Consider the following 12,539-nt stretch of genomic DNA (forward strand, 5'->3'; position numbering starts at 1 on the left):
TTCCGCTCTTTCATTCGTCCTTTTTCGCGTCTCTGAGCACCTCTGAGATTTTTAAGGATAGAATCTATCAATTTAGATCGATGCACCGTTGACGGAACGCACCGGGCGAGACAATTCCGATAACGTCTTTGTAAACGAGCGAGTGTTTTCGAAAAGGCCGGATGTTGCGTGCAAAAAGCATTTTATCAAATATATATTTCGATGATTAACAAAAAATATATCAGAAAATATAAGGCTACAAAGGCTATGGTTCATTCGCAGGCATAATCGCTATGGAATGTAGAACGCAATCCACGAATGGGAAAATGACTGTTAATTGTTTCGTTACATAACTGTTGCATATTACATAACGTTACATATCCGCCCGTGGCTATGCGCCACGTCAAAGCCACGATACGCATTGTTCTCATATGCATCGTTTTAGACAAGCTGCCCTGAAATGTTGCCAAAATTTCACGTCCTGTCATACTTTTCATACGACTCTAACGAGTGTGGAAATTTGCGTTTCGACGTGCAAATCACGCGACGTGCGCAAGTTTCGAGTTCGGGATTGGATATTTTGCTACGTGCCTCCTTTGATTTCGTCAAAAATTGTGTATACGCCTGAAAAGTTGGAATCGAATAAACGTAAGCACGTTGATTGGTCTAACAAACTCATTAACGAGGAAAACATTCCTGTCGGTTCTCGCGTTCTGATACTCTTGATTACTCGGGAAAGCGGATTCTTTTTACTTTTCTGACTGGATGGTTTTGTGCCTGCGGGTCATCGAGCTGGATAATGAAACATGCAAATGGAAATGAGGCAGTGCTGTGTCAGATAATATTATGACTGTCCACAAGAGGAAGAGCGAACGCTCGGTCATTTCAGCGTACAGACTTTCAACGATGCTTTTACCATCAGCGTTGAAATTCTCACACTGTACTTTATTATTGCAGCTTTCGAGGCGGATCTTAACATCCAAGCCCATCATTCGTGAAAAATAATACTTGATCGTTATAATCGGCAATTTGTAGGAAAAACGGACGCAATTTTGTTTTCAGTAAAACGGAATTTAGCAGTCGAGTTTAACGCATTGCTTTCAACATTCGCTTAAACTGCTCCATTGTATATCGAAATTTATTCATCTCGAAATTTATTTTTTATTGCTGCTATTTCCATCGACAAAAAGGGCCTTACTTCTGTCTAGATTAATATATCGAGATATATCATAATTCAAGGTATTATAAAGTATTCCTCCCGTTAAAAAAATTAAATAAAAGGATTGAAATAAAAAAAAATATATACATATATACATTAAATGAATAACCAATATCAATTGAAAAAAATAATTTAAGCTTCTGAAAGGTTGGAAATCTGAATCGCGTACACATATGGTGAAATCTGAGCCATTATGCCATTTCCATATATTGCCCTGCAGGATTTGTACAACTTACCGGTGCATTCGGAGCAAGAGCAAATTCGCAAGATCTTCCCGGAAAAACGGGCGCGGATATTCTACGACATGTGATGTGTATGTGAAGCAACAAGCCGCGACAGGACGCATCTAGAAGCATTCGCCGCAAACTATTTTGCAAGGAGGTAATAGAGAAGGATTCAATATTTCCTTGCAGGCATGGTATCGCCATGGTTACGGCTTCAGTCATGCGGATTGCTTTCCTCCTTCTTTATGTTTTCGTTGTTTGACGTCGTTTCCCTTGGCGGGCTTCTCATTCAATCCTCGAGCTCGCTCGCGCAATACTGTTCGCAATGCGTATTATTTTACAAATTTTCTCTTTATTCCGGACGCCGTTGTTGAACGCGCGCCGTCGCGCGCAACATTCCGTTCACGTAAAACATAAAACTCAACACGCTCCACTTGCGGGAGCGTAAGAACAGATTGATACGAAAGTAATACACGTCCGAAAATTCATACAGAAAGGCGTCGTGCGGTAGTTTGTAAACTGAGTTTGGTGCAGATCGCTCGACACGGACACGCCGAATATTTGCATGCATATATGTATATCATTTCCGGGGGACTCAAATGTTGTAAACAGTTTAAGTGAATTGTCATGCTATACAACGTCAATATACGATAAATGTAATTATATATATATATATATATATATATATATATATATATATATAAAACTTGCAATTGGTTACCGTGTTCTCTCAATGCATTATATATCAATCGTCACGTAAATGTGCAATGTAATTTTGAATTCAGCTCTTCAAGTGGCTAATATTATTGCTAATTATGAGAACTACTATGAAAATATTGTTGAATTTTAAAACGTCCTCGAAGCGGAAATTTAAAATTCGCTAATACCCGGTAGATCTGCAGAATTTTTAATTTTCCCTGTATACACATACACGAGCGAGAAATACAGACTAAATGGAGACATTCCGTGTTCTGAGTAGTAAGTTATTTTTTCTCTATTATTAAAACTCTTAAAGAATGCTCTATTACTTGCATTTCTAACACAAAACGAAAGATTGCTAAAAATTTATACTTACATATGTATATACGAGCAAAAATTGTTGATATTTTACACTTGAGGTATAAATTGTATCTGTCTTTAGAAAAGGTCTAATTGTTTCATTGAAAATATTAACATTTAATAATTTTTAAATGTATTCTTCTCTCAACTATGCTGATTAAATCTCAGAGAAAATACATTAAGAAAAATTAATTAAACATTAATTTTCATTAAATTAATTAAACATTAATTTTCATTAAATTAAATTAAAAAGTTTTACACTATAAACTTAAGTTATAAAATTATTTTTAACATAATTAAAACCTTTAATGTGTGTGTGTGTGTGGGGGGGGGGTGTGTACATGCAATATCTAAAAATGGAGATATGAATATTATTAAGAAATTTAGATAAAAGCTCTATATATTAAAATGTCAATATTTTAATTTATATATATATATATATATATATATATATATATAATTTTATTTTATTTCTTTCTCCTTTATTTTACTCTTTAATATTTTTCTAAATAATAAATTTGAAAGTTTAATTAATTACAATATATTAAATTATTGAAACAGTATCATCATACTCTTATTAGCAGTTCAATATTATATTTTCATGTTTTCTCTCCAGAAAATCCTGCATATATTTAAGCACATATCTCATATATGTAACGAACTATATAAGTCAATGAACATTAACATGTATTTCAGAGTTAAATATTTATAATTATCTGTCCTATTCCATTCATTTCAGAATAATGTATTTATGTAATATTACATTCATACGTAATATTTTTATTATTCTTAATTTAAATTTTTGCGAACCTATTATCACAAAATTATATAAAATCAAACATTTCACTTACCGATATGATGGGCAGCGGCAGTTGTAGCATTTAACGTTGACCTGTAAAATACAAATATATCCAAATTATAAAGCAGTGCCCAAAATAATTATTATTTCAAAATAATTATTATGCCTAATTAAATTAAATATTTCTCTAAATCGATACTTGATAAAAAAAAATAAATGCCGAAGGAAATTTGTTTAAATATATTTTTCTATAAAGTACAATAAATGAAGCTTTAATTTTCATATATAATATTCATAAATAATTTAAATAATTATAAACTTTAAACAGTATTGAAACATTTTATATACATTTATATTGCGATATATTAATTATTATTAAACATTTTAAATATTTCAAAATAAGATTCACAATATTTTAAGTGCAATTCCATTACACGATAGTGTAAAATCGATCACTACCGCGGAGATACGCGCAATTAATCTCAAAAACGACAAAAGTAAATTAAATTATAAATTGTGCTCACCTCAAGGTTGCTTTGCTATTGCTCGATGTCTTCCCAAATTTCTTCCTCCATTCTTTGATATTTTTCTTCGATTTATACTGGCACTTACACTGATATTCACGCGCGAAAACGCGGTTAATTATGATCGCTCACATTAATCACACAGAAAGATAACATTTGATACTTTTGAATATTTATTGCGAATATTTCACGAAATACAAAGTACGATATAACACGAAGCGATACATACTACTATCCATTCACTCGAATGGCAATATGACGACTGAATGTAAATAATAGCGCGTACGTCGAGGAATTCGGGTTCGTTTACATTTTACGCCGTTACGCTTCGTCTCCTTGTTGTCATTCGCGCGCTGAGACTCGAGTGAGTAGGTGGTGGGGTAAGTGGTAGAGTGAGTCGCTCCGTTTTGTACCTCATTATTAACCTAAATACAATTGCGACGAGAACTGGGAGCTACTGAACGGATATTTTTTTCCAATTACAACTATTATTGTACTTAATTGCGCGTCGCCTGTGTGATTAATGTTAAAAATGTAAAGTATCGCGAACACCGTTTTATCGATCAGTACGCACAAACGTAATTAACTGCGTTACTTCGCGCGCGAAAACTGTCAAAATGAATATAACTATGAATGAAGTGAAATCATTCTGCTTTTCTGTCAAGTGAGAATGTATCTAATTCTTGTTGCGATTTAGAAAAATAATGAGATATTAAAACGGAGTAACTTTACTGTGCTCACTCGATGACGTATGACGCGCCATTATTTATATTCGAGTCTCATCGGGAACGACGAACGTAAACCAGCTCCGAATTCCTCGGCGTGTGACGTATTATTATTTATATTCGATGATCGTGTCAGTCATTCAGCGGGATTCGAACGAGCGGGTAGTGATATCTGCCATTCTGTGTTACATCGTAATATATATTTCGCGAAATATGATTGTGATAAATACTTAAAAATATCGAGTGCTAATTTTGCCATTAATGTGCGCGATCGTAATTAATCACGTCTCTACGCGTTAGTGAGAGTGTAACGTGTCTGAAGAGAGAGAGAATCAACAAAGAGAAGAGGAGGAAGCGTAAGAGACATCGGGCGATGGTGAAACAACGGTGAGATGAACACAATTTATGATTAAATTTATTTTTGTTTTAATTTAATTTAATTTACTTTTGTTACTTTTGAGATTAATTACTCGTCTATTCCTACAGTAATAATTAATTTTGCACTATTGCATAGTAGGATATGTACATTAATTTTTCTAAACTTTATTTTGAAATACTTAAAATATTTAATATTATGTATATACATACATATGTATATGCGGACGTATATATATTTAAATACTTGATATATATAAAATATATTACAACATTGTTTTAGAGTTAAGATTATTTGAAATATCTATTTAGAGAAATACAAAATTTAATTCGCTCGATAATTATTTTTCGAAAAAATAATTGCTTTATAATTTGGATATGTTTATATTTTACAGATTAATGTTACATAATAGAGCTCCGCTGCTGCACATCAGATCGGTGAGTGAAAGTATTTCTTTTTATTTTTATATAATTTCGTAATAATGGATTTATGAAATTTTCAAATTATGAATAAGAATATTATAAATAAATATATTATCTCATAAATCTATTGTTCTGAGATAAATAGAATATATCGATATAAATAATTAATCCTAAATGTAAATTAAATCTGTAAATTAAATCTGAGTTTCAGGATTAATTATTTATATTAATTTTTGATTTATTATAAAAGTACACACATAAGAAGCCCACATAAGCAGATATACAATTTAAAAAATAAAATATATGATTTATAACAAAAATAAAATATATATGTTTATCATATTGAAAATAACTTGGATAAAGTAATAGTAATACAATAAATACAATAAAATGTGTTTATTAACATTGTATCATATATTCAAAACTTAAAATTTAATATATGTATAATTATTTTTTGGAAATGTAATATTTCAAAGTATTAATCAAAGTATCAATTAGAAGTTTTATTCTAGTTTGCTCTATTGAAAAAATATTTGTATAATAGAGGTAGTAAAACAGTTTTAGTAAAATAAATATTTATTAAAAATAATCAATATTATTTATCTGCATTAAGCAGAAATAACATAAATAAATTTCATGTATATTTGTACTAAAAACCTGAATTAAATTTGTATTAAAAATTTTAATATTTCAAAAAAAAGAATATTAAGAATAAATGGGTTAAATATTACATTGTTATTATAATTAAATAATTAAATATTTTTTTAACCAAAAGACAAAAAGTTTATTTACGTCAAGCATATAAAAGTATTAAAAATGCTTGCTTATGTGGGCACGTGTACGATTATAAATTCTTAACGTTCGCTGGCACGTTTTTTGTCAGAATAAAAGTATTAGGGGATACTTTTTGATATTACTTTTTTCTCATGATAAAAAACAATAATTTGCCGACAAGTCCAAGTAAAACTCTATCTAGTCTAACATTTTCGCTACTGTGTGCGTATACAATAATTAAAAATTCTTATCGCCCGTTCCTGCGCGTTTACCAAAATGTAAATTCTATGACACTTAAAATTTTTCACAATAGAAAAGAAAATTTTATCATGTCAGAATTAAAAGGGATTCCCTTTAACTCGAAATTTATGCGCGTTTAAAAAGAACTTTTAAAATTTCATAATCATTTTCTTTGCCTTTTATAAAAAAATACTTGTACTTGTGCTGCAAATATAAAGTTATATAAAGACAATGAATTATATATATATATATATATATATATATATGTGTATATATTCTATAGATTTATAGAAAATATCAAATATAAAAGAAATAATAGAAAAGATATATATATATATTAACACACACATATTCAATTTTTTAAAATACATATTACATTTTTATCATTATTTTAATGTGTTACATATATATACACACACATATATATATATATATATATATATATATATATATATATTTCTATACTTGCTTAATATTAAACAAATTTGAAATTTTTATTTCGAGAGCGCTGCGAACTTGAGTGGTAAGAAATTTGTACGTCGTTACGATTAGTACGTGTGAATATTGATAATTATAGCGTCACTAACAAGTTTCCGTTTGCTTCTCGCGAAATATTCCTCTTAATTACAGTCTCTGTTGTTTCTAGTTATTTATGTCAGGAAGACTATTTCTCTCTCTCTTTCTCTTTCTCTCTCTCTCTCAGTTTCTTCCTCACGTTTTGTTTGCAGCGTTCCGCACTAGCTTGCTTTTATTTAATGGTCTTCCCATCATATTCCTCGCTACTGAATCCGTGTTATTATCTCTCAACGAGCTAGCATACCAGCTAAGGCTCGCTGTTCACTTAAACTTACTGTATTCATTATTAATGCCGGTGCGATATTTCTACCGTGACGCCCTGATAACGCAACATCTTAATGCATTTTACATTACGTATGGCGTATTACACTTTGATTTTCACACCTGGCTCCTATCAAAATCGTAGCTAAAGATCGATATTCGGTACAAAGGAGAAGTTTGAAAGCGATGGAATTTCGTGGATAATATTGCAGCTACATTGAAGGGGCCAATAACATTGTGCACATCTAGAGGAATACATTGTAGTGATATGGTGATATGACCATAGAGATCATGTAAGGGGTTCACTGTATCACATGACGCTCGTATTTCATGACCGACGTAATATTGATTTTATCTTCGGCACCGGACTATTCGTGTTAGACTGTTCCGGGGGCGATACGACCGTTTAATAGCGCTCGACATCGCAATAAATGGTCAAGGTTGCACAGTGCGAACGAAAACAGATAACTTTCGATTGATTAAGGTTATCGTATTAATATTGATTTACTTGTAAATCTAAGTATTAATTTTGCTTCAATCGTGATTTTGCGAAATTTAGTTTTCATCGAATAAAATTGCGCGCAAAACGACAAGAGAGGAACGTATCTTTAATCGTGAAAAATTAAATTCATCATTGAATTGCCTTGAGGTAAAATGCGCTCGTTTCACTAATATTAAGTTGCTTTTTGACGCTATCCAATCGTTAATAAATAGCCGAAGAAAGTTGAATACGCGTACCGACGTGCACGTAACAGAAAGCCCTTTGAACGCGGAAAAGGTTCAAGATAGACGAAAGGGAAAAATAAGACAGTTTGCTCGATTATACTCTTCTTCGCTTCGGGAACTAGCGCGAGAGGTTTATTACGAACTCCCGTTTCGCTCTTCTTTCTTTTGTCTCCCTTTCTCCTTTCTCTTTCTTCCTCCTTTCCGTCTTCGATCCTTTACTTCCTGGTTTGCACCCTCTTTCCCAGCTTTCACGTTGTGTACTTCAACGATGTCTAACGCACTCTATGAACAAAGCTCCGCTTTCGGGAACTCGTCATAACGCTGCAAATCGATTCATGAGAGATTCTGAGGATGTGGAAGCGCATATATATATCTCTGTCCTGTAATGTCTTTTTATCGAGATAGCATGCTTGTCTCTATAAACCGTACGATTGCGTATATCGATCTGGATCTTTTCGCTCTAGTAGAAATAGAAAATTTAGCGGAAAATTTTCTCATTAAGGTCTCTACGTCAGAACGGAACGTTCTGCACTTTATCACTTCGCTCGAGATCTCTTGGAGTAACGATTCCATCGGTTTACGCGCAGATTTGCAAAGTCCAAAAAAGCTAGCGGGCATACTTCCAAGAAAAGAAACTGACGCTCTCGCATGGCGAGCTCGAACTCTTTCGCGAAAGTAGTTTCGACTTTCGACAGTCACATAACTCGAGTCTTCTCTAATGTAGAAAATAGATAAAGGACGAGTGATTCGAAAGAGGTAACCAAACTTTAATAAACTATACGTACATATGTATATATCTTATGTATGTATCTTATACATACATATATATCTATATATGTATGATATGCAGCTACGTGTGATTACTGATGTATAGAGCTTGCGTCTCTCATTTTTCCTCTTTTCTTTCGCGATACTTTTTGTCGCTCTATCCTTCCTATCTCGGTCCTTCGCCAATATAGCGACGTCTACATGAGCGGTAAATCAGTTTATCCTATTTGCTCCGGTAGCTCCTACCGGCATTGTTTGGCAAAGAGTAATTCATTACATTCTATGACTCTACGAGACGTGAATGCATCCCCTTCGATAACTTCGGGACCATCCCTCCAGTAGCGTCTTCGCGTAAAGTCCTCTTATACCACGACGCTACTCGAAAGGCTTGACGCTGCTGTATACGGCGAGTCTCGTGAGAACTTTGTCGTGGAGCACGAAATGTTCCGCCGACGATATGGCATCGCAATCATGACCCGCTTTTACGCAAATTATTCCGCCGCGCCGGGAGAGACGATGCATGTTTCGAAGACAAATGGAGAAGAATCTTCGCATCGATAGCCTGAAAATTCTCAAAAATCGTTCAAAAATCGTTTCGTTTTCTCTATTCACATTTATTACTTGTTAATTAATTGCAACTGTCCGCGTGTGGGTAAATATATTTTCACAACGTGCATTGTATATAATCTCTAGCTTCTCCAGTACAAATCGCGATCCGCAATATCTTTCTGTTCTTAATACTCCACTCAGCTAAAACGCTAAAGAAGAGGAGGTAAAATAAGGCCTATGGAAAGAGACGCTTGATGCACGCTGAGTGCAGGCGCACGGAATGCCATTTCTCCACTTGTATACAGCGCGTAATGTAAATGACACATATTGCCCGAGGGAAAATTGTGGAAACAGCCGCCTGGGTACGAACAGAGAAACGAAGAAAGAGGGAGGAAATGCTGATAGCGGTCGGATGGCGAAAGCAAAGAGAATAATAACGATGAGAAGATGAAAGTAGGGAAGTAAAGGAAACGATGGAGAGAGACTATCCTGAAATAGGTATTCATCGCCCTGCGGTAATTGGATCGCGCGCGGTTCTTCCTCTACCTCTGATAAGGATTTATTATTCAAATCAAATGTTTTGAGAAAGCTTCTTATATTTGTCGAGATCGTCGCATGACGAACGCTTCAGTGGCTGCCAATCCTTTCTTTGGAAAGCATCGCACTCCGTGCCTCTCGAGTGGTCGTGAATTTAATCAAGGGTAACCGGGACAATCGCAAAAATGGAATAGTAATGCGTAAGGTCAACGGTGAACTCGGTCGCTAAAGGTTCCGCTAATGGCCTAGTAAGTCTGTGTTTCCAACAACGCCTTTAAAACACGACGAATGCAATAAAATCTCGAAAATGCATCGCAACGCCATCATTTTTCGCGTAACAACTATTTCTCGCCAATCGCGATTTTTAATTCCCGAAAACGAAAAAAAAATTTTTCTACACATCGGACAGAACGATCACGCGCAACAAACAGCCTGACAAATTTCATTTCGTCTTGGCGCGCACGGTTGTGGCGTGCGTGCGCGCGTGTGTATCAGCACTTTCCCAAAATAAAATGAAATTTGCAGTTGATGGTAATTCAATAACGAAACCATTACTCCGCTGCATAGTGCGCACATGGCCATACGCAGAAAGAGAAGAGTAAATGCGATAGAGAAAGAGAAAGAGAGCGACATCGGGGAGAGAAAGGGTGACCGTGCAAATGAAGAGGTAGGAGGGGGAGGAGAAGGTGGTGCGCGGCGCGACGCGGGAGAAAGAGACGAACGGAGACCGTGCGGGTGGTATAAAGCCAGCTAGGGAAAGGGTGAGAGATAGGACGAACCAGGGAAATGCGTTATCGTCTGCAGCCAGCTGACAAATCGAAGGTAATAGGGCCGAGCGGAATTCTGCCTGGCAGTACGACCGAGAGCAGTGCATCTGGTAAATACGCGGCTACATACGTACATATGTACTAGAACCGCGTACGTGACACGCTCACTCCGATATATGTACTCGCACCCACTGTCATTATGTGCATCGCGCATGGATGTGACGCGGGGGTGTGTATGTGCGCCGGGGAGGCCCGGCCGCGTCGCGGCGTAACCCTGGGTAACGTGACGAGAACCGAGTTACAGTTCGTGACGTGGAGCCAAAAAACGCGCTAGGACTTTTCGCGCTCGACGCCTTTAATTAACACACTTTCAGCTTCTTTCACCGTATCCGCCATTGTAATCCCGAGTTGGTTCGAGATCCGACGCGTTTTTGTTTCAACGTGTCATCCACAGAGCTATAGCAGGGCTGCTGTTCGTGATTGCTTTTCTCCGCGCGATACATGAAAAATTATCGAAATAATAGCAAAGAGAGCGATTTTGCAACGTAAAATAAAAATAAAATAATAACTTAGATTTTTCTTTTCTATCTTGCATCGCGAAAGTATAAATAAATATATGCACAAATCTACATGATTCTTATTATTAATACATCATCTCTATTACAATCTGCAACATGTTGCACGCTAAAGCGTAAATTATGATACAATGTGTTAGAATATTAATGTCACGTTAAAACACAGTGAGATAGATTTCCACCCTGTTGATAATGTTGCAGAAAGACCGTTTTCCCTTGGGAACAAATAAAGATTTAAGTATCTGTAAGTCCGCGGGAGAAAACTTTACGAATATTCAAGAGGAAGCGAATGCCGTAAAATTTACAGACAGACGAGAAGGTTTCAGGGACGAGACCCCCACCATAGAATAGGTTCCTTTTATACCTTCTTCTGCGAGCAAACAAAGATTTACATGAGAACGAAGACAGGGCATTTTCTTCTTCCAATATGGCACTGTTTCGAACGCGATAAACGTGCGCTGGAAACAGCGAAAGAAGATATTACTATCCATAACGAAAGCATGAAAATTCCTCACGCGTTTCTGCATTATAAGCAAGATATTATTTTTTTTTGTTTTTAAATTGCTTAAGAAGATAAATGGACAATAAATCGCTTTTATGAAAGCTTAATGAATGCAAATTTTTACGCGTAATTTAAATTTATTTTAAAAATATATTAATAATACAAATATATTAAAAATATTAATAATACAAATATATTGTGCAATCACATACATATTTAAAAGCGCGTTGATAATGACATATTAATGTTAAATATTATCTAATGTCTTTGTGACACAGAACAGAATTATAAATAGATTTTCCCCCTTTTGTTTCATATCAATCAATTTGCACGTCAATTGCAAATATACAAAATGATCTATTGCGATTTCATTAATTTCGCATGCTCGGGGTATTTAAAAAAAATTATTACGAATAGTTGATAAACTAACTTATAAAACTAAGAAAAAATTTCTCAAACATAGACAAGGACGAATCGAGTAGTAAAATAAATTTCAATTATCAACTGCGATATTCATGCATCCTTTTGGTCCGTCATTCGAGTCGCAACGTCGAGTCCAATTGTATCATGGGCATTGCGGCAAGTTCAATGATCGAGCGATCGAAGCGTTCGCTTCCTTTCACCCTTGTAACAAGTCTAACATAGAGATAAGGAGAGAATCGCGAATTTCTAGTTCCACCCCTAGCCGCAGCCGGTAGCAGGGTAACGCAGCACGTAGCGGCGAATAACTGTTGCCTGTACGAGCGCGGCGACGCGGCATCGTGCCAGAAATCCGCACTCCGGCACGACCCACGACCCCCGCATTTTCCAACCCTGGTTCTGGTATAGGCCGCGGTACTAGGCCGACGCAGGCCATCGCCAATGAGTGCATGTCTGGGGCGGAGCGTGGCCGTGTTGGAGCAGACGCGATTTCGACTTGCTACGTGCCACGGGGTAA

At 35.4% G+C, this 12,539-nt stretch overlaps 1 protein-coding gene and 1 long non-coding RNA gene across 5 annotated transcripts in view; one reads left to right on the plus strand and one right to left on the minus strand.

Annotated features, from left to right (window-relative positions):
* LOC105253826 (CUGBP Elav-like family member 4) overlaps positions 1-12,539 on the minus strand; it is a 534,430-nt gene that overhangs the window by 290,981 nt on the left and 230,910 nt on the right. The gene's annotated exons all lie outside the window — the stretch shown is intronic.
* LOC105253825 overlaps positions 4,592-12,539 on the plus strand; it is a 40,051-nt gene continuing 32,103 nt past the window's right edge. Inside the window, exons 1-2 of the long non-coding RNA XR_889405.3 lie at positions 4,592-4,916; positions 5,300-5,342. This is a non-coding gene — a long non-coding RNA (uncharacterized LOC105253825). The remainder of the gene's footprint in view (positions 4,917-5,299; positions 5,343-12,539) is intronic.

The sequence above is a fragment of the Camponotus floridanus genome, unplaced genomic scaffold, assembly GCF_003227725.1.
Source record: "Camponotus floridanus strain SB8 unplaced genomic scaffold, Cflo_v7.5 scaffold55, whole genome shotgun sequence".
NCBI classification, from domain to species: Eukaryota; Metazoa; Arthropoda; class Insecta; order Hymenoptera; family Formicidae; genus Camponotus; species Camponotus floridanus.